The 24105-nt window shown below is 29.7% G+C and overlaps 1 protein-coding gene across 2 annotated transcripts in view; it reads left to right on the top strand.

The window, feature by feature from the left end:
• Positions 1 to 24105, top strand: part of LOC107454414 (corticotropin-releasing hormone receptor 1) — a 165244-nt gene that overhangs the window by 87465 nt on the left and 53674 nt on the right. The window contains exon 1 of one of the 2 annotated variants that reach the window (XM_087152328.1): positions 12031 to 12059. The exons of the other annotated variant lie outside the window; for it this stretch is intronic. The gene's annotated coding sequence lies outside the window, so the exon portion shown is untranslated. Of the gene's footprint in view, positions 1 to 12030; positions 12060 to 24105 lie in introns of those variants that run through there. 2 annotated transcript variants of the gene reach the window in all.

The raw sequence follows: 24105 nt of genomic DNA, 5'->3' as shown, positions 1-24105 counted from the left end.
AAAAAAATATAAAAAAATAACGAAGGCAATAGCTGGCAGAACCATATAGTTTATTGTAAAGAAAACTTTTTACATATACGGTTTTGAAACCGTTTACAACTAGTGTAGTTAAACGACCATGAATTCAAAACCATACTGTTTTTTAACCATTTACAACTAGCATCATTTCAAAACAGTTAAATTCAACTGGACTTTGGAGATGGTTTAGCAGTTTTATGGTGCTGCTCTCTATGCCAGAATGAGATAATCGTATTTTAACTGCGCAGGCTCTCAATTTAGGAACTGTAGGACACTGGAACACTTTATGTGTTGAAGGGAATAATGTGTGGACCGAACCCCCGTTCTGTAGGCCATGAAATTGACAGATTAGCCCTCTCGGCTATAATATGCACGCAACTACCAGGTACTAAGTTACTTTATTTGGGGGATATAGTTCATGCCATAAAATTCTGGTTGCTTAACCGTGTGGCGTGAAAGCTGTTAATAAACGGTTTTTCTCACAGTTAACATTCTAAATATCATCCTATTTATGGTCATTTGATTGGTTTGTTTGAATATGGTAAAATTGCAATTAAATCAATTGTTATTTAACCATTTTTTCAGAGAAATATTTAACAGTGTGAATAGAGATTGGATTAGGTGAATATATGTTTCGAAATTTTTCCGAATTTAACCTTTGTGAAGAAATATGAAATTTTCTAATAAATTTCATTTCCTTCATCTTAGATTTTAGTTCTATTATTCGTAAAAACTGTTTCCATCACATTTTTTTTATTCTTTTGTTTATATCATTCAACTGCAAGCAGAGAAAGATTCTACATTAGTAACGGTTTTTCGCGTTTATTTTTCTCTTTGTTTAAAATGATCAATAGAGAATGTCATCCATACAAATATGTATTTCACTCACTATTGAAATAAATTTAAGAACAAGTAAAATAGTTATAAATTATGCGGGATGAGCGAAAGCTTAAGTAAAATATTCTGATTGGTAATAAAATGTTAGTAATTAGTTTAAATTTACCGATGAAAGATTAAATTTTTCAAATATTTTAAATATAAAATTAGTGATATTGTTTAGCTTATAGCTCTAGTTGAACAAAAAAAAAACTTAGCTGAACGAACTTTAATAATTAATTATTCTATATTCGCAATGTCAGATAAATTTAATGAAAATTCATTCGTGGACTATACCATCGAATCAATATTTCTAAAGTTATCTGATATTACGTTTTACTTCGTTTACAGTAATTCTCTTAAAATGTGTTTCTATAAAAGCAAATAATTTAAAATCAGTGGTAATTGAAATGAAAAAAAAAATAAACGTTCGAAAGAAAAAAAATTGATGGAAAAGTGGTGCTAATTTCGCTGAAGAGAATAAAAGAATCGCCTTACTATTTTTGACCGCAATGATTCTTAATTAATTTAGGAAATATATGCATATTGAAATAAAAGCTATCTATTAAAAGGCAAAATTATTGGAATAACAGTACTTCATTGCTTAGAGGAATCGTACAAAATTAACCATACAATTATTGACGGCAATAATGCTGAATTTAAGCTGGTAATATGCATTAATTGGAATTTCAAGAAATAAAAACAACCTAACAACTACAAAAGCAAAGTTTCAGAAGAAAAGATGCTTATTAATTTTGAGGATAGTATTATACACCATATTATTACTGATACCAATTCTTGATTAATATTGGTAATATGAATTAAACGAAATAAAAAATAAAGTAACTTGTTAAAAAGCAAAATTACAGGAGAAAAGGTACTGATTCGTTTTGAAGATGGAATTATACACCATATTATTATTGATAACAATGCTTAATTAATATTGGTAATATAAATTAATTGAAATAAAAAAAAAACTACATGTTAAAAAGCAAAGTTACAGGAGAAAAGATGCTTATTAATTTTGAGGATAGTATTATACACCATATTATTACCGATACCAATTCTTGATTAATATTGGTAATATGAATTAATTGAAATAAAAAATAAAGTAACTTGTTAAAAAGCAAAATTACAGGAGAAAAGGTACTGATTCGTTTTGAAGATAGTATTATACACCATATTATTACTTATACCAATGCTCAATTAATATTGGTAATATGAATTAATTGAAATAAAAAAATAAGCTACGTGTTAAAAAGCAAAGTTACTGGGGAAAAGGTTAATGGGAAATTCGTTTAGGGGAACTATAGAAAATTACCATGTGCAGATAACACCTAATTATTTTTGGTAATAAGTACTACTGATACACAACCACTTCATGTTATTTTTTCACTGATTTATAAATAACCCTAAAAATGTCACTTACCTCATTCTTCCACTAAACTCTTCAATTGTGCTAGTATGTGCCTTTCAGTTTTGTGCATGATTTTGCAATGTTGTTCAGTACTGATTAATTGATTTTTAATTTATTCACTCCGTACGAAGAACCGGAATTTTGGCTAAAAAATAAATCAAACCTCTATGAATTTGTGCTAATTGTATAAGTAATTATAATTTTCAATTAAATAAATTGTCTAGAAACATTAATATTAGATTTTATACGATAGCTTTCTATTTAAAGAATAAAATTCTCCCTTAGATTAACATTTCAATTGAGAGTTTTTTTTCTTAACTGTTAGTCAAAAAAAGAATTTTAAATTCAACCGTGAGACTCACGTCAAAAAAAGAAAAATACTTTACGTATTGATTTACTTTTAAAAAACGTAGCCTTTTTTTCGATTTAAGATTTCTTTCTAAAGGTTGCTTTAAAAGAAAACATATAGTTTATTCTATGTGTATTTTTATCATCTTAATGTTTTTTTCCTTTAATGGGATTCAAAGAATATTTGAATTATATTATAATGTAATTGCTTGTAGTTTTATTGCTTTAAATAAAAAAAATAATAATAAATAAGTTAAAAAAATGTGTAAACAAATTTTATTTTCATTTCCTCTTAGAAATTTTTTTAAAAAAATATATTTTTAACAACCTGTAAACAATTTTTTTTTTCAAACTTTAAAAAAATTGAAACACTTAGAAATTTTCATTTCATTATTAAATTTTTATAAATAAATATAATTATTTTCGTAAATCGAAAACAATTTTCTTAAATTTATTCATAAGTATATTAATCAAAAGAATATTATTTAAAAGTTTCTGATCATTGCTTTTTCTAATCAAAGCTTTATATCCTCTTTAAAAAATATATAATGCACTTCCTAATTATGTTCAATTAAGTGTAAGATTCAAGGAATCGGGGGAGATTAATTTTAGAAGTTAATTTTAATTCGAAATTAATTTTTATTTCCATTTTATATTTTCTTCCTTTTTAAAAAATAATAATTTGTTTTGGAAAAATAGACTCATGTACAGTGTTAAAAAATTTAAAATCATTTGATTAAAAAATTGAAATTGTATCTAACTTATAGAGCAATCATTTATATTTTGAATTCCATTCTGAATCCGAATTGCCGTTATATTTTAACTATTGTTATCTGTTAACAGTTAAATGACAGTTAAACATGGTTAAAGAGCTGAGTGGTATATGAGTGACTATACTTTAGTGAATTGGAGTGAATCAGCTTTCCAAACTCTACTTCTTATTTTTTCCAATATTCAGTATACAAGAACTCAGCTGAGGAAGATTCTAGGGCACTCTTTGGTGTTTGTTATCTTTTTTTTTTTAAATTTTATGAATTATACTTTACAATGTTCAATATAATTAAAGACCTCAGCGAGGGAAGGTTCTAAGTGACATTTTAGTGAAATGGACTTAATTCGCTTTTTAAACATTAAGCCCTATTCCTTACAATGTTCAATATAATTAAAGACCTCGGTGAGGGTAGGTTCTAAGTGACATTTTAGTGTAGTGGAATTTATTAGCGTTTTAAATTTTGTGCCTTATTCTTTGCAATGTTCAATATAATTAAAGAGCTCAGTGAGGGAAGATTCTAAGTGATATTTTAGTGAATAGTAGCTTAATCGCTTTTTCAACTTTATGCCTTGCTCTGTACAATGTTCAATATATTTAACAAGCTGAGTTGGATAAGGTTCTGAGTGACATTTTAGGGAAATGGAGTTTATTCGCTTCTTATACTTTATCTCGTATTCTTTATAATGTTCAATGTATTTAACGAGCTGAGTTGGAGAAGGTTCTGAGTGGCATTTTAGGGAAATGGAGTTTATTCGCTTCTTATACTTTATCTCGTATTCTTTATAATGTTCAATGTATTTAACGAGCTGAGTTGGAGAAGGTTCTGAGTGACATTTTAGGGAAATGGAGTTTATTCGCTTCTTATACTTTATCTCGTATTCTTTATAATGTTCAATGTATTTAACGAGCTGAGTTGGAGAAGGTTCTGAGTGACATTTTAGGGAAATGGAGTTTATTCGCTTCTTATACTTTATCTCGTATTCTTTATAATGTTCAATGTATTTAACGAGCTGAGTTGGAGAAGGTTCTGAGTGATATTTTAGGGAAATGGAGTTTATTCGCTTCTTATACTTTATCTCGTATTCTTTATAATGTTCAATGTATTTAACGAGCTGTGTTGGATAAGGTTCTGAGTGACATTTTAGGGAAATGGAGTTTATTCGCTTCTTATACTTTATCTCGTATTCTTTATAATGTTCAATGTATTTAACGAGCTGAGTTGGAGAAGGTTCTGAGTGATATTTTAGGGAAATGGAGTTTATTCGCTTCTTATACTTTATCTCGTATTCTTTATAATGTTCAATGTATTTAACGAGCTGTGTTGGATAAGGTTCTGAGTGACATTTTAGGGAAATGGAGTTTATTCGCTTCTTATACTTTATCTCGTATTCTTTATAATGTTCAATGTATTTAACGAGCTGAGTTGGAGAAGGTTCTGAGTGACATTTTAGGGAAATGGAGTTTATTCGCTTCTTATACTTTATCTCGTATTCTTTATAATGTTCAATGTATTTAACGAGCTGAGTTGGAGAAGGTTCTGAGTGATATTTTAGGGAAATGGAGTTTATTCGCTTCTTATACTTTATCTCGTATTCTTTATAATGTTCAATGTATTTAACGAGCTGTGTTGGATAAGGTTCTGAGTGACATTTTAGGGAAATGGAGTTTATTCGCTTCTTATACTTTATCTCGTATTCTTTATAATGTTCAATGTATTTAACGAGCTGAGTTGGAGAAGGTTCTAAGTGGCATTTTAGTAAAATGGAGTTTATTAGCGTTTTTAACTATGAACCTTATTCTTTACAATGCTTAATATAATTAAAGAGTTAAGTGTAAAAGCTTCTATGTGCCATTTTAAGTGAAATGGAGTTTATTCGCTTTTTAAACTTTATCCCTTAGTCTTTGCAATGTTCATTATAATTTAAGAGTTCATTGGGGGTAGGTTCTAAGGGACACTTCAGTAAATAGGAGTTTATTAGCTTTTAATTTAAAGCGTAAAAGTATGATTTCGACATTTACTTATTTACGCTTTCGACATTGCCCTCTGAAGGCATATGAGGCATCATTTCTTTTGTAGTCTTCTCTCGGAATTAAATGAAACTAAATTGAAATTTTCTTATCTAATTACTAAATAATTATTCTCAATAAGGAAAATAAATATTGTAAAATATACTTAAATTAAAATAACACTTTTCTTTTTCATTGAGAATATAATTTTTATTACTTTTCTGTAATATTTTTTAAATAGTTTAAAATGTTTAACACGAAAGATATGTTCAAAACTAGGACATGAATCGACCTTCCATTGGAATTCTAAATGCATGTTTGAGTTTTATTCTCTTAAAATCATTCAACACTGCACTTTATCTACCAAACTTGATTTCTGGAAATCATTTCATACTTTGGAAAATTTCTATAATTTAGTTAATGATTTTTCTAGTATGACACTGTTTCTCAAAATATGAAAATCTGTTCTAATTTCATTTTTTGCACCCTGGGGTTCCCGTTAAACCCCTCTGACATTATTCTATTTCGCTCCTTTTATTATCTTGTTCAAACTGGTTCCTCTGTCCCGATTGATTGAACTACTTCGCACGTGTTTGCAGTTTAACTTTTCTACTATCATTTAAAGTTTAAGCACTAATTAAGGTTCTTGTTTATGGAGCAGAAACTATAGTATGTCCATTCTTGCGCTTTTTATATGTGCTTCACTTTGTTTTTTGCTTTGGACAACATAGCGCAAAGTATGAACTATCCTTTTTGATTTTTTTTATTTATTAACGTGATGCACTCAATAATGTTAAGTAAATATATTCTTTAAATATCTTATAGAACTAAAACTATAATATGTCCATTTCTGTACTTTTATTTTGCGCTTTATTCAAGCTGTTTTTTTTTCTTTAGTTTAATTAGCATGACGTATAAACTATTCTTTTAAAAAAAATTTTTTATTAGCGTGATGCACTTAGCAATGGTAAGTAAAAATATTGTGCTGGGATATCATGGTGGGCAACGTGCTGGACTCACGTTCGTAAGAACGAGAGTTCGAACCCAGCCGGCCGAAGACTCCCCATGTAGTAAAGGGTGACTGGTGGACGTTAAGTCTGTCGGGTTGTGAAGTCCTCGATGTTCTTATAACAAATCAATACCGCCGGGGGTACTGATCTAGGAATTTCCTTGTCTTCTAGATTGGTTCAAAATTACAAGACTACGAAATTGAACATTAGTGGTCGTAAACCCGAATTTGGGTCGGCTGTTCAACGACGGATATAATATAAAATAAAACAACAAGCTGGAACCGAGGTCATAGATAAGGTGGTTGTGTATCAGTGGTCTTCATCTTCTCGAGTTGAGAGTATCTAATTATGATGTTAAAGTTGATCTAGTCGATGCAGTTTATATAGTTGATGAGTGTGCGGACATAAAAAATACAGAACACCAATTTTGCCAGTACTGAATTGGAGATCGATCGTTCTCCGATTCATGTCAAAATTACGATCTGTGAATGAATGAATGGATGTATGAATAGGTCCGCCCTAAAAACGGGTGCGGCGTATGAATGTGGAAGTTGAATTCTTGGCCAGAGATGGCACCACTGGAAAAACAAGAACAATCGTACCCCCAATGCTTTAAGGGCTTAAGATAATAACAACAACAAGTAAATACATTTTTTAAATATATTATAGAACTGATACTATAATATGTCCATTTCTGTACTTCCATGTTTTGCTTTAGTCTCCTTAGCACAAAGTATAAAGTAATTTTTTTTTCTTTTGTTAACGTGATGCACTTAACATTGTTAAGTAAAGATGCTTTTTAAATATGGAATATACAAAAATAAATCTAAATAAAACAACGTATTAAAACTCACATTATGCAGCAGTTGATTGAAATTTTTTGTGACTATAAACGCAAATTAAATAAAAATAATCTCTTTTTTTTTAGTCTTATTAAAAATTAATACTTATTTAACTCGTAACATTCCTAGATTTAAATAACTAGTTTGGAGAAAAACATTGTTCAATTGAATGTAAGCATTCTTTTTTAATTGAAGAAAAAAGAACTATGCTTTCCATTTTAGTACAGAATTCGGAGAACCGACTTTAATGTTATTAAAAGCTGGATAATTTAGTTAGATAATCAGAAAAGGAAGAGCCTTTTTAAAGTCCTTTTCTCAGTTGTAAAATCTTAAATTAAATTTGTTCTTAGCTATTTCTCAAATCCAGTTTGTTATTTCTCTTCAATGACACTCTCTCCGGAAGTTGTTGCCATTAGTTGAATTTGATATATTTTTTTTTTAAAAAAAAGAAAAACTCCTACACAACCCAGTTGATAGACAGTTATAAGCTGTTTTGACAGTATTTCTTAAGTTTTAAAACTTTAATTAAATCTCAAGTACTTTCCATATCATTGTTTTTTTTACGAAGAACAAAATGTATGCATAAAACAGTTTTTAAGGCTATGATATGAGTATTACTACATATTAGTTTAATAAAATTTCTAATATTTATCGATATTAAACTTTATTTTGGATAACACTAGAAGGATTGGCGTCGCATTGATGTAATAATTCTCGACTTATGATATTTAATTTAATTTTATTCCCTATCTCAAAACGCAAAACAATTGCTATTTTTAATCATTCATTTTATCGTATGTTTGATGTCTGCTTCCTTTTTTTTTTCTTCCTCTGAAACAAGCACTGCTTTTAATCTCCCCAGCCGTTTCGTCACGATTCTTTGAAATCCAAAAATTCCATGCTTAGAAATTACTTCAATTCTAAATTTAAACATATTATCCTCTTTACTCAGCCCACGCGAACTAAAGACAGCAATAGATACCGCTATTTGGCTTTATTAAATTTAATTGATTTCAAAGGGAAAAAGAACAGGAAATACGTTTAAAATGTTTTATTTTCTTTGGCTGATGTTGACGTTTATACAAGTGTTGTTTATAGATTTTCTCTGAAATTCATATGATGAATTAATTTTAATGCCCTCTTATACTTTTGAGCAATATGGGACTCACCATTTTGCTCTCTTTCGGGAAGAAATACATAAAATGCATTTGTATGTGGACCAAAATGTGTTTTCATAGATGATGAGAGATTTCATACTATCTGAATCCTACATCTCAGTAAGATGTGGGAAGGAAATGCATAATCAATTCATTGGTAACGCTATGAAATCATGCGTAAAACTGAAGAAACCTATACACTTAACCCTTTAACGCATAATTTTTATGAAACACATTTTTCAAATTTTTCTCATAACTATGTATGAAATTTATGTCAAAATAAGTGAAAAATATTATGTTTATCATTTTAATGATCAAAATAATTTAGGGTTATGAAGTATAGCATGGAACACTGGGTTTTTTTCTGTGTTAAAGGTAAATTCTTCCAAACACGATTCCATTCCAAACAAATAATTTTTTTAACAGTTATTCATCCTTGAAATTTCTATAATTTATGAAATAAAGAATCAAAGCATTCCCGCCACAGCCGCCCGTTGTGGGGCAAAGTGTTATAGAGGTTAAGGCTCAACAATTTTGATATCATCGGTATTGTGGAAATGTGGTCAACACTGCGCACAGACCGTCTTTACTTCCCAGACAAGTTGGTATCCATTTTATATTTTATGTTATAACCGTCGTTGAACAGTCGACTAACCCTCATTTGCGTTACATGGAGAGGAAAACCACGAAAACATCCCACGGTTAGCCTGATGACAAGGGGTCTTTTACTCATGATCCGTCTACCACTGACGATATTTTACTCCAGCTCTGTCGTCGTTGTGCGCAGAATTTCCATTAATCAGCCACCGATGGGATGAACTTAGGTTCCTTCCTTCTATCCCTAGGCCATTACTTCTATCTCATGAGACTCCATGGGTCTTATGCCTATATTAGTACATTTGGTTCAAATTAAAACATCATCAATTACCAAAACACAGGAAGTATACCATATCTTAATATGGCGCCAATGATAATGTCGCAAATTTTTACTGTTAACGTGATCAAATAAGTGTTTTATTTCCAGTAATTTTGCTTTTAGAATATATTTTATAGTATTCTTTAATTTTAATTATCCTTGATTTTGAATATTTTTAAATTTAAGGAAACATGTTTTAAAAGTATAACTATAAACTTATTAACTACGTTATTTTAAATAGCTAATATAATAATAAAAATTCTAATAAGAAAATTTTAATAAGGTGACGCAGTAAGGTGATAAAAATTCTAATAAGATGACCCAGTAAGGTGATAAAAATTCTAATAAGGTGATGAAAATTCTAAATACTCAGTAAGGTGATAAAAATTCTAATAAGATGACGTAGAGCTAACATGTCATTCCCGTTGCTTCTTGAGATCACCTGACTTCAAAAATATTAAATAATTAAATAATAGAGAACTTACACTTAACTCTTTTTTCCTCACTTTTTCTCAAAATATTCATTATGATCTAGAATTGATTAAAAAATCCAAAGGTTTTTGTCAAATATGATAAATAAAGTTTCGAAACAGTGCTTCGAAATAATTCATTAAAAATTAATTAAAATGTGTTTAAAAGCGATAATTGTTGTTGTTGTTGTAGTTCATTTACGTCGCACTAGATCTGCACAATGGGCTATTTGCGACGGTCTGGGAAACATCCCTGAGGATGATCCGAAGACATGCCATCACAATTTTGATCCTCAGCAGAGGGGATGGCACCCCTGCTTCGGTAGCCCAACGACCTGCACGCGAAGTCGAGCACTTTACGGTAGCACAGTTTAACGAGGACCAATACTGCACACCCTCGGTCCCTACGCAGACTGATCCAAGTGGTAGCCCACCCGCACACAAACCGCAGCCAGTGATGCTTGACTTCGGTGATCTGCTGGGAGCCGTGTCTTAACGATCAGTCCACTGCGGGACTAAAAGCGATAAATTTTGTCACCAAAACGAAATCACACTAAAAATAACGCCATCAATTCAAATCAGAACGACTTGTTCTTTATCTTACATAATGAATAGTAACTAACGAAAAAATATAAATCGGAACATCTTACAACTAATTACGCAAACGTGAGTTGCATATTCAATTTACTAATCTAATAAATATATTTCATGCCCTTGATTAAAGGTTAATTAATTTTCTTTATAATTTTTTGAAAAAGCTGATTAAGATTATGGTACAACATATTTTATAAATTTTTGAAAATATAATAGATTTTAGATATCTCATGCTCTTCTACACACGGTTGCAATATTTTCAACAACGTTTCAGGTTTCGCGATTTTGCTATCAGATTTCTGTGAATATTAAGTTTCGTAGCGCAAAGTTTTTTTCAATCCGTAATTAAATGTTTGGCAGCACCTCTATATATTTATGATATCTATGTTCATTTCCTAAAATTTAGATTACATCTTCATATTTTTTAACTGAACTATGCAGATCATGGTCCTTTTTTTTTAAATTATTAGCTTCTTGAAGCTAAATGTACACGCTAGTCTAGCTATCATTTTTACGACCAACTAATGTGGTCGTGAGGTTCACATTCAAAGCGGATTCTACACATTTCTTCCATTTCTTTGAATTTGTAATTTATATAGTTAAATAGTCGATATAGTTAAAAATATTTGTGTTGCTAAATCAAGAAATACCAATTAAATAAAGACAAAATAAATAGTAATAACATATTATTTTTTATCAGAACACTAATAATAAAAAATGCACTGTAAAAGCAAAACTCATTAAGATTTAAAGATACCAATCAGTTATTGTATATTATGTAGTTAAATAGTTTTTTTTATATTACGTACAATATATCGAATATTTATACGCAATATATAGAATATTGTACACAAACTATTGTTGTTGTTGCTATCGTACGCCATCAAGGCAGTGGGGATTGCGCTTCTTTTCGTTTTTAAGTGGCGCCATCTATTCCAAAAATTCGACTTCTGCCACATGCGTTTATAGGGAGGGCCCATTCATTCAACAGCAGATCGTAATTTTGACCTGGATCAGAGAACGATCAATTTCCAACTCAGAACCCCCAGAGGGTTATTATGGGAGCACGGAGCACTTTGTGATCGTACAGATTTAGCGCACACCAGACACCATTTACTACACGGGGAGTCTTCGGCCGGCGGGATCGAACTCACGACCTCTCTGGCATAGGCCCAATGACCTACCAACCAGGCTATCCCGACACACGCAAACTATTCCTTCATAAAAATAATTATATTGCATAAGAAACACAACTCTATTCAGAATTCTCAATAACTCTAAAAATAATATGTGTAAATTCTTGACATAGTATAAATGACATAGTATCTTGACATAGTACACTTTTGGAATACTAACTTGAAAATAATTAAATAGTAGATCATAAAATCTTGCTATTGAACTTCAAACAAGAATTTAATACAACAATTTCATGTTTATTTCATACAATATCTTGGTACCCAATCCACCTTTTTACTTTCAATTTTCAACTCAAAGTAACAAACGTTGATTTTCAATTTAATAATACGTAAATAACTTATCAGAATTTTATACGATTGCTTTTTTACTTAAAAATAAATTGGGTAAATTGCTCTTTCATTTAAGAATAATTGCTTGTTTACTTAATAATTGCTTGTATACTACTCAGCTACTCAGTGGCGCGGCAGCCCATAGAGGGTCAAAGCCTACTGTGCCCATCTCAGTTTTCTTGACCTTGGGCTCTGGGGTGCGGAATCAGATGTTCCGGTCAGGTGGTCAGCCGAACGCGAAACCCCCAGTGTTTAGCTCCCAAGCATGCTTGGTAGTCATTTATCGACTCGCTGAAGGGATGAAAGGCTGAGTCAACCCTGCCCGGCCCGAGATTCGAATCCAGGACCTGTGGTACGGGAGCGCGAAGGGCTACCACCCAGCCCCCGGATGTTAATCGCTTGTATACTTAAGAATAAATTGGGTAAAATTATTAATAGTTTTTGAGGATTATTATACACCATAATATCCTGAATCTAAAATCACTATTATTTATATAAACATCATTTCTTGTAATCAGAAATGCATTGCGAAATACGAAAGCTATGTATTATTTCATGTTTCCTCATTTAATTCGCTGCACTTTTAGTATATTTCTTCTAAGATTTAATAACTGCCCCTTTGAAGCAGAATTTCTATTGAACATATTTTTCATACTTTTATCATTATTTCGTATTAATTTGAGTCAAAAGAAGTAAAAAATATTATAATTAGCATTTTAATAATTTATTTTTATGAAATACAGCAAGAAATACTGATGTGTTAAAAGTAAAATCTTCCAAGCAATGCTTACTTCCAAACAATTATTTTTCGAATTTGCACTCACTTGTAGTTATTGAGATCTAAGAGAAATAGTAATTCATCACTAAAAATTTCTTTAATTTGCAAAATTAATTATTGATGCAGTTTTGAATATGAATGAAGTTTTTTTTTTTCTTCAAAATACTTCTTTTTAATTTTCTACTTTTGTTACGAATATAATTCCGATAATCTAACAGGTTTATTAGTAACTAATAAAAACCTGTATAAAACAGGTACTAACAGGTGATAAAAACTGGTATTATTAAATACCAGTTTTTATAATTAAAAATACACAAAATATATTTCTGCTTGTAATTAGAGCGTCAGAAAAAAATGTGTACAAAAAGGACAATTTTGTATTCCATTTTCTTAAAAGGGTTACTTGTTTTATCTATTTTTTAAAAACATTGCAAAAACTTAATTTATTGTCATTTAGATAAATTATTTACGCAACCCAGTTTGCAAATTGAATCTGCTAAAGGTTTAAGGAAACTTCTGGATTTATCAACTGTATGCTTAGACAACTTACGAGTTTTAAACCAACCGGTTGATAATTGCGATTCAATCTTGATTTATTCATTAAGAAGGAAAATTGATTAGGGGAGAGTCGGGTAGCCCAGTCCACTTAAGGAGTATTGCTTATATTTCTGTATAATATTGAGTAATAATCAATATTTTTGTATGTTTCTATTGTTTTATCATCTAATTAAATAATGCAAAAAGAATAAACCAAAAAAAAAATGGTTTAACTTAAAACAATAGAAATTTAAAAAAACATGTTTTTCAGCTCTTTTCAAAATGTGTCGGGTAGCCCCGGCCAGTTACAAAAATTTCATTTTTTGACTGTTTTTTCAGGTGTAAATGAAAATGACCAATGTATTGACAATAGATAAACCTCGTTTATCATTTTTATCTCAAAATTATTTTATTTATTACATATTTATATACTTTTAGTGAATTCTATCATTTAATAGCAACAATATTTGTTGTTAAAAATGCATATAACATTCAAATTTGAAGCAATAAAATAATAAACTTTGCTACCGTACATTTATCGACGAAATAAAATTGGGCGGTGATACCCGACATTCATGAGAGCGGGGCTACCCGAAATCCTAATTTTTGTAAATTTGTAATTACTCGGACAATTTTTTCACATATAGACTTCTTTCTTTGTGCAAATTAAACTTAAGACTACATACTTTAATGCTGTATGTATAGAAAAAATTATTTTTTTAGTATTAAAAATGAAGTTTAACCGAAACATTCAACCAATTTTTCTTAATTTCATGACTACTGTATTCAACATATTTTCAAAACTATTGTTTACCATGTTAACAGCTGCATAAATACGTGAAACTTTGAAAATAATCTTTTTTAAATATAACAATTAATGTCCAATGGCCCATTGACTTGAAAAAATATTCTATACGTATGAAATTGACAGTGGGCGGTGGTACCCGCTGGGCGGGGCTACCCGACTCTCCCCTATGTCTCGTTAAAAGAATAGGAATTATCACAGTCGAAAGGAAAGATGCCGACTTTTGAAGAACTTCGTCCTTAAAAGAATGGGAATTATCACAGTCGAAAGGAAAGATGCCGACTTTTGAAGAATTTCGTCCTTAAAAGAATGGGAATTATCACAGTCGAAAGGAAAGATGCCGACTTTCGAAGAATTTCGTCCTTAAAAGAATGGGAATTATCACAGTCGAAAGGAAAGATGCCGACTTTTGAAGAATTACGATCTTTCTTAGAAATGAGGGCAAACGCTCTTGAATCGACAAACATGTTACTTCAAAAACCGAAATTCTTCAAAAGTCGGCATAAGCTCAGTTTCGTAATCTGAATAATTTTCTTCCACGCAAACAACTGAGACGTCTTTGAAAAGATCCGAAACTTCCAAATTGAGTTCACTTGCTTGACGTAAAAAAATATCAGAATGTTCAACGTTAAGTTCAGTATCTTGCAACAAGTCAGAGATAGAATTAGTTACCCTAGTAACTTTACTTTTAACTACTCTTTTCAGCTTAAGTAGCTCTTCTAGTAATTTTGGCATATTGAAAGCTCATGAAAAGTAATCCAAAACCCTAACTAAAATTTAGTTTCGAAGGCTCCGACCTCGATGGACCAGAATGTGGGGAATACTAACATGCAGGGCTCAAAAAAACTCAGAAATTTTACCCGTCCCCGAGGACGGCTTGTCCAACAATGTACCCGTCCTCCTTTGAAACTAACCCGTAGCTTCTAAACAAATAAAAATATTATTTTCTCTTATAACAATTTATTGCAAACATTTATATAAATTGCACAATGAATTAGTAGTTACTAGGATTACATTATACAGTAATAAAAAAAGTATCAGATTACTAATAGTAACCTAGTATTTCTTTTATGGAATAATTTATTTCTTTTATGAAATAATTTAAATGATAAAGGACAAGTGATCTCGAATGTCAATTTTTCCGAGGGTACTGAGTTTTTTAAATGAATCAAATATGACGTTTGCCAGTTCCACAATCAAGCTAATGATTTACAGAGGTTTCTGCACAGAAATTTAAAGGGGTTTTCCATTTAGGTAGATGTTTATAATTGCTTTTAACTCTTGTTGTTTAAGACCAGTACGTAATGTGCTTTTTTGTAAGTTCATTGCTGAAAAGCCCTTTTCAACCGCTGCAGTACTCCCAGACAGAGAAAACATCAATTCCACTATGCGCAGTATGTTGAGTATTGTGAGTCATTTTGCTGCATTAGGCCGTTATAAATAGCTTGGGCTCGGAGGGCTGAAGTTTTCTGGTGTTTAACGATGTTATGTATCTTAAATTTTAATGACACCCATTAAAATTTCAGATGCATTCCAACAAAAATTGAAAATATATCACGAACATTAACGGGAAAATGGCCGTCCACGCGGACGTCGGATTCGAGAAATTCATTGTCCGCGGGGAATTTGTGACCGGCGAGGACTGGCGGATGGGCAGTTTTTCGAGCTCTGCTAACGTGAATTAAACTAATACGAACCATCGAATAACGAAATAAAACTATATTACCAAAATAAACTATTTATTAAAAACTTTAAAATTGAAAAATATGCAATATAGTATAGTAGTAAAAATAGTTGAAGATGACTTCAAATGTGTACTAAATATCATTGTAATCTAAACGGAAAATGATAAATAAAATAAAAGTAAATAAAAGTTAATTACCGATACAACTTTTAGGAATTTTAATCTGACGACAGATCATCGCTGTTAATTAAGGATGCTGTCACATGATTTTTATGTCCAATAAGAACACACCGTTTATAATGAGATGCAGTTTTAAATAATAAATTATCTTCATGTCTTATAGAAAAGTACCCGGTAAAAAATTCCGGATCAATATATAGGTAAAAAGTACCAACACTTAGGGTGCCGTTATTTTTAACCGTAAAATCAATATTTTTCGGAACTTGGTACACAACAAAAAATCAGACAGTAGCAATTACAGTGAAATCACTGAATCACTCATATTAAATAAATATTCTTGAACTTTACGGTATTTTTAACATTATTTTCTTTCATAACCGTTGTTGAACAGTCAACTCAATTTTTTTGGTTTATGACTTTGAATGTTCAACTCCGTAGCCTTGTAATTTCGAACCCAATCCAGAATACAAGGGAACTCCTGGATCAAGTATTGAGAGAAATTTTGCCTTAAGGGAGGACTTTTTGATGGAACTAACCCGTATTTGAAGAAAAATGTGAAGAACCCACAAAAATATGAGGAAGACCACGAGAACCTCCCGCAGTTAGCCGGTAGAAGGACTTTAACCCATGATCCGTCTACCACTGAGGATATTTCACGTCAGCACTAGGGTCGTTGCAAGCCGGATGCGGATACGAATCGGCCTGCCAGCGGTGGGATTTGAACCCGGGTCACCTCATTGGAAGGCGAACTCTCTATCCCCTGAGCCATCACTGCTCAAATTATATACTGTATAAGATTTTACGGTAAAATGGATTTTGCACTGAGAAATAAGTATGGTTTAAATTAGAAGAATGTGGTTAAATTTACCATGCTTCTGGCTCTATCGGAACACCAAAAAGCTTGGTACTTTTTACCGGAGTGCTTTGGTAATGCTTTCGGTATTATATCTTAGTGCAATATAATTCCGATAGATGTGAGATTTTTTTTAGTAACTATTAGATTTTTTATTTTTAGTTAATAAAATGCTAAAATATATTTTTGTTTGCAATTTGAGCGTCAGGATAAAATATATAAAAAGAACAAGGTCCCATCTGCCTTAAAGGTTTATAATACTGATATTTTTTTATATTCTTGTATTTTGAACTTATCGCCAATGTTGAAATATTTAATCCAAAGAAACCTGATGCATAGCAAATCTTTTATTCAAACTAAATATTCACTGCTCGTGGTAAAACGCTGTCTCGATGCTTTTCTAATGTCAAAAACCGAAAAAAATTTCTGTTTTTTTATTTATTCCGGATACAAATAGTTTCTAAATCACTGTAAAGAATGATTCGATGCTAGAAAAGATTTTTAAGAAATATTTTTCAATATATACCAGTGATCTTTTTTACACTTTTGTTAGAAAGTCGAAGAAATCCTGAGATTTGGAGTTTTATTTTTTTTTTTTTCCTTTCGAGAATAAAATAAAAGAGTTTTCTTTTAAAATTTATCACGAGGAAAAATATTATGCATGCAATTCAAGAAACTGTCGATAGTTTTCAGGATTTTTCATTTATTTATTTATTCATTTATTTATTTATTCATTTATTTATTTATTCATTTATTTATTTATTCATTTATTTATTTATTCATTTATTTATTTATTCATTTATTTATTTATTCATTCATTTATTTAATAATTTATTTAGTTATTTATTATTTTTTTATTTATTCATATTGTTATTTATTTATTATTATATACTTTTGCAACTTTATAAAGATTACTTTTGCCGAAACAAACTTTTTAGTATTCTAGAAAATATTTTATTAACCAAAACGTTGCTTAAAACTACGCTAGATTCAATTAAAATTCTAAGCGAAAAACACCAATTGAAAATATATAAATTCTCAATTCTTAAAACATTTTAATCAATTATCGAACCTTATTTCTTTTTATAAGTTTTTTAATAATTTTATTAAGGTTTTAGTTAATTTTACAAGCGATTCATAACTTATATTGCCCTTAAACTATTATAGTTAACCAAAAACTCATGAAATTAAGAAAATAACTGCTTTATTTTAATTAAATAAATATTAAAACTAAATATCTATTTATAAACTTGAAATTAAAAATAATTGGAAACTCAGAATTTGAGAATCAATTACGTCTTTTCTGAATAAAATATTTTAATCCGAAAAAGTAATCGAATTACGGAAGGAAAAAAATATTGTTATGCATATTAATTAATATGCATAGCCCTTTGGCAGTCTCATTTTTTTACTAAATAAACGATTTCCAAGAAAATTTAATTACAAATTACTTATTTTAAATCCTATTATAACTAAATTATACAATTAAGCATTGCAAGTATTATTTTTGCGTTAAGTAGAATATTCAAAATTCCTTTCTCAAATGAATATTATTGCGATTACTTAAATAAGCTTTTTCTGTATTTTTCTATAAATTAGGACTACTTTCTACAACTGAAAAACTTTAAAATAGAATAGTCATTAATGGTAGTCAGTCTATTTAAACTGTAGTGGGAGTTTTCCTTTTTTTCCATTATTTTTTCTCGAGCACTCTTATAAATTATGGAACCATATTTTGGCTTAAATTTACTGCATCCTTAATAAAAAGACAAGTTGAACCATATAATGTTACAAATTATTCTTTTTCAAACTTGTTTATAAGAACATTGTGCTTCATATTGAACGAAACTATGGTTCTATTCAACGTTTTTCGAAGATTGCAGCAAAACTGGATGGTTTCATGCTTCAATGTTGAATTGATTTTTCTGAGAGTTTTACAAAAAATTTGCATCTGAAAGTGTTAAAACAAAATTTGCCTTATTCTAAATACTTTCAGAAAATCTGTTTAACTTTTAACCATAATATTGGTAGCCTGAACTATACAATTGTGCAAATTTATAGTTATATAAATTACAAATAAAGTTGTGAGACAAATTACTTCAATTCATAGTATTATAAAGACAAACTTAAAATAATTCAATCCGAGCAAAGTTCAGTTTGATATTCTTCTAGGGTAAATAAAATTAGATTTATATAGAGAGGTTGTCGGATCCAAGTACCGATATTATGGTTCAATTGAATATTGAACCAATTATTCTAATTATACCTTCTTCTTATTTAATGCTTGTATGGTTTTAAACGATAAAGTAAGAAATAAAATATTAGTTCAGTTAATTTTTCAGATCTAATGATCATTTCATACAAAATTATATTTTGCAATGTGTTGAAAGAATATTTATTTAAAATTTTTAAGGAAAGCAGATGGAAAATTGGAGATTTACTTGAGGATATTATTATTATCCGATTTATAAACCACAGTTCCTCATATATGAGGAACGTGCATCGTATACGATGCACGTTAATCACTGAGCTGAGAACATACTATCAATTTCTAAACAGAATCGCTTACAGTTTAATTTATAACATCGACTAATGCTGAATTAATCATCTCTTCCGAACGTCCTATGCAATATATCAATCTTTATTAAAATTAAAAGCTTAGAATTAAAAATGTTGATCATTCATTAAGTTACAAAGTATCTTTGATATTACCTTTTTACTCAACATTTTACAATCATTAAACAATAAATAAGTGATATTTAGTTTTTAAAAAATTATATTAATTTTTATTTTCCATTTTATGTCAAACCTTGTACATTCAGCATATGCAATTAAAATAATCATGCATGACATTTAAATATTAAACTAAAATATGCCATTCAGTTCATTAATACACATGGGTGATTAAAATAATCATCGAACGATAAACAAGTGATATTTAGTTTTTGAAAAGTAATATTAATTTTTATTAAAATTATCATATTCATATTATTTTATTCAAAATATGATTTTTATTATTTTAAGTTTTATGCTAATCCCTGTGCATTCAGAGTATGCAATTAAAATCATGAATTAAATATGCAAAAGAATATTAGAAATCATTTTTACACTGTTGTTAAATATTATCTTTCTTGTTAAATAACATCGAATTTTCACAGCAATCAAAAAGTTAATAAGTATTCTGGTACATAAATTTGCAATGATAATCAATGATTAGTTGAAATCTTATCCCACTATAATCGGAAACGAGATGTGCGTAATTAGTATCTACATTTTCGAAACTAATGATTGAACATATTTTTGGTGAAACAATATGCTTATCGTCTTGATGCAGAAATGATTTAATGATTTCAAAACGATAGTGGGGTTGGTAGGGCGAAACGAGCAGCGAGTGGGAGACTTAATAAAAGTTTCAAAGTGTCCTTTAACTCAGGTTAAAGATAACTTCACTATCAAAACACGAACAAAATCCAATATCCTCTATCCTTGCTCAATTTGTTCTGATGTAGTACATTTAGCTATTTTTGAAACATCGAAGAAAAATATAGTCCCGAATTTATATCACAATAGAACGACTTCAATCTTTCTCGAAAACAGAAGTGAAGCTATGTGTGAACAATGGGAGAAGAATTTCTTTCTACGTGAAATATCTCGTATCCAATCTTATGAAAAGAACTATATCTGTACTAGCAGCATAAAGGGAAAAATAGGGGAGGGGGGAGAATAAGTACCTAGAAGCTATTTTTTTTTTTTTTTTTTTTTGCTGCTATGAGACTGTAGGGAAAGAAATCAAAACGAAGTTTCGGCGCAATTGAAAAATGGATGTATTGGGATATATGAAATATTCTCAATACAATAAAAAGGTTCTTAGATGTTTATTTTACAAAATATAATGAGTGCTTACTTTAACTAAGGAAAAGCTCTCGAATGTTTTAAGTCATTTTCTATAAGGGCAGTTCTCAAAAAGTAGTAGCGTAACAGACATTTAATTTTAAAATTCACAGTGACATTTTGAATGTAAATTTATAACTTTTCTGATGGAATATTAAAAAAAAAGTATTTTTATGAAAGTGTTTAAACTAATCAGGTCTTGAGTTTCAATGCTTTCTGATGAATCAACCACAATATTGGTATTAACTGATTAAAAACTTCCTCCGCTTCAAAAATAAATAAATGGGAAACAACAGTCGACATGTTTCAAGCATTTAAAAACTAGCACCCATTTTAAAGACTTGCCAGACGGGAATGAGAAGAAACAAAAGAGGTTTGAAACATAAAACAAAAAGCATAAAACAAGAAACATAAAACAAATAGCGAAAAATAAAGGTAAGAAACGAAACTAAAAGAAATTTTTTTTTTTTAAAAAAAGTAGCGGAGAAAGAAAGAAAATGAAATAAACAACACTATCAAGCAAATTTTCTGTAATCTAAACTAGATATTAGTTGAAAATCGTTTTGTTCTGTTAATATTATCGTATAATCAAGTTTAATATGGTTCAATCTGAACAGTAACAAGGTTCATTTTACACTTTATTTAAGGTTGCAGCAAATTTAAAAGATAGTCCAGTTCAAGGCATCGATATTTTAGTTCAATAATATTGAACCAATTTTTCTGAAAGTGGTGAAGACACATCTGTGTGTGTGAGTGTGTCTGAGTAGCAAAAAAGGAAAAAAAGGAAAAAATGCACATTCAAATATCTGATAAAAATATTTAGCTATTATTATATACTAACATTAGAAATTATTTTCACACTGTCATTAAATAATATTTTTGTTGTTAAATAATTACAAATTTTCATAGCATTCAAAAATTTAATAGGTATAATTTGCAATGATAACCGATGATTAGTTGAAATTTTATCCCACTATAATCGGAAACGAGATGTGTGTAATTAATATATACATTTTCGAATCTATGGATTGGAGGTATTTTATTTTTTGTGAAACAATATGCTTATATTCAAGAAGCAGAAATGATTTCAAAACGATCGGGGGAGGCAGGTAGGACGAAAAGGAATCATATATATCTTAATAAAAGTTTCAAAGTATCCTTTAGCTCAGATTAAATATACTTCGCTATCAAAACACGAACAAAATCCAATATCCTCTATCCTTGCTCAATTTGCTCTGATATAGTACATTTAGCTATTTTTGAAACATAAAAGAAAAGTATACTCCCGAATTTATATCACAATAGAACGACTTCAATCTTTCTTGAAAACAGAAGTGAAGCTATGTGTGAACAATAGGAGAAGAATTTGATTGGGCATGAAATATATTGTTTCCAATCTTATGAGAAGAACTATATCTGTACTAGCAGTACAACGAAAAAAAGTAGGGAGAAGCGAAAGTACCTCGAGACATTTTTTTCATTGCTACAGGACTGCAGGGAAAGAAATAAAAACGATGTTCCGGCATTTGATGTTTATTTAGATGTTTATTTAGGAAAATATAATGCGGTTTTTACTTAATTAAGTAAATTTCATCGAATGTTTTAGGTTAATTTCTATAAGGGAAGTTTTCAAAAAGTGGAAGCATAACAAAAATTGCATTTAAAAAAAAATTTGGCAACAAATATTTTTAAATATTTGTTGCAACAGTGAAATTTTGCGAGTAAATTTATAGTTTTTCTGATAGAGTACAAAATAAAGTATTTTTAGGAAAGTGTTTAAACTACGTAGCGCTTCGAGTTTCAGTACTTTCCGATTAATTAACTATGATCTTCTTATTACCTGATTAAAAAGTTCATTCGCTTCAAAAATAAATAGGAAATAACTGTCAGCGTGTTTCATGCGTTTGGAAACTGGCGCCCATCTTTAAGGCTTGCCAGACGTGAATGAGAAAAAACAAAAGAGATTTGAAATATATATATAACAAAAAGTTGCCAATGAAATAGGTAGAAATAATGGCAATAAACAAAACTAAACAAAATAGCAGGGAAAGGAAAAGGAAAAGCAGAAAAATATAATATTGTTTCCGTGAAATCTATTGCGCAAATTTTTTGTAATCTAAACAAGCTATTAAGTTGAAACTCGTTTCGATCTCTTCATATTATCGTATAATCAAATTTAAAATGGTTCGATAAGGTTCATTTTAAACTTTGTAAAGATTGCAGCAAATTTAAAAGATTGTCCTGTTCAAGGCATCAATATTTTGGTTCAATAATATTGAACTAGTTTCTTTTAAAGTGGTGAAAATATGTCCATGAGTGAGTGTGCATGTCTGATACAAATATTTAGCTATTATCATATAATAATATTAGAAATTATTTTCACACTGTCGTTAAATAATATTTTCCTTGTTAAATAATATCAAATTTTCATAGCAATCAAAAATTTAATAAGTATTTCAAATTTACCACGATAACCGATGATCAGTTGAAATCTTATCCCGCTTTAATCGGAAACGAAATGTGTGTAATTAATGTATATATTTTCGAATCTAATGATTGGACATATTTTATGCTCGATTAAATAATAATCTTATCATCATGAAACAGAAAGGATTTCAAAAAAATCATGGGGGTTGGTAGGGCGAAACGAGTGGCGAACGGGGACCCCTATTGCAGACTATACTTTAGCTCTCATTAAACACGCTATCGAAACACTAACAAGATTCAATATGTTCTATTCTTGCTCAATTTGTTCTGATATAGTACAGTTAGCTATTTTTGAAATATCGAAGTAAAGTCTAGACCCGAATTTATATCACAATAAAACAACTTTAATCTTTCTCGAAAGCAGTAGTGAAGCTATGTGTGAACAATAGGAGAAGAATTTCATTGGATGTGAAATATCTTGTTTCTCCAATCTTAGACGGAAAAAAAAATATATCCCTACTAGCGTCAACTCATAAAAAAATGAGGGAGGAAAGGGAAAAGTACCTAGAGATTATTCCCTTTTTTGCTGCAATGGAAAAAAAATAAAAAGGATGGTTCGGCGCGTTTGAAAAGTGAATGTATATAAAATATTTCTTTTTTTTATTTATTCATTTTTATTTATTATTATTATTATTATTATGGCAGAAGGGGCTTAGGTATTTATTTTACAAAACGATAATATAGTGCGTTGCTTACGTAACTCAGAAAAAGATTTTTAAATGTTTTACACTGTTAGAAATTTCTTGGAAAAAAATGTTAAATAACAATTTATTTAATTGTTATTCCACCATATTCAAACAAAACAGTCAAATGACCGTAAATAAAACCGTAATAAAACTATTAACTATGAGAAGAACCGTTTATTAACTGCTTTCAACTAATATGGTTAAACAACCAGAATTTCTTCGTTCCAACTAAGCCCAACTAATGAAGTCGA

The sequence above is a fragment of the Parasteatoda tepidariorum genome, chromosome 9, assembly GCF_982258835.1.
Source record: "Parasteatoda tepidariorum strain Cologne lab strain chromosome 9, Ptep-v5.0, whole genome shotgun sequence".
Lineage (NCBI taxonomy): Eukaryota > Metazoa > Arthropoda > Arachnida > Araneae > Theridiidae > Parasteatoda > Parasteatoda tepidariorum.
Note: the sequence above shows the minus strand (reverse complement) of the source record. Positions and strands in the feature narration are given on the sequence as shown.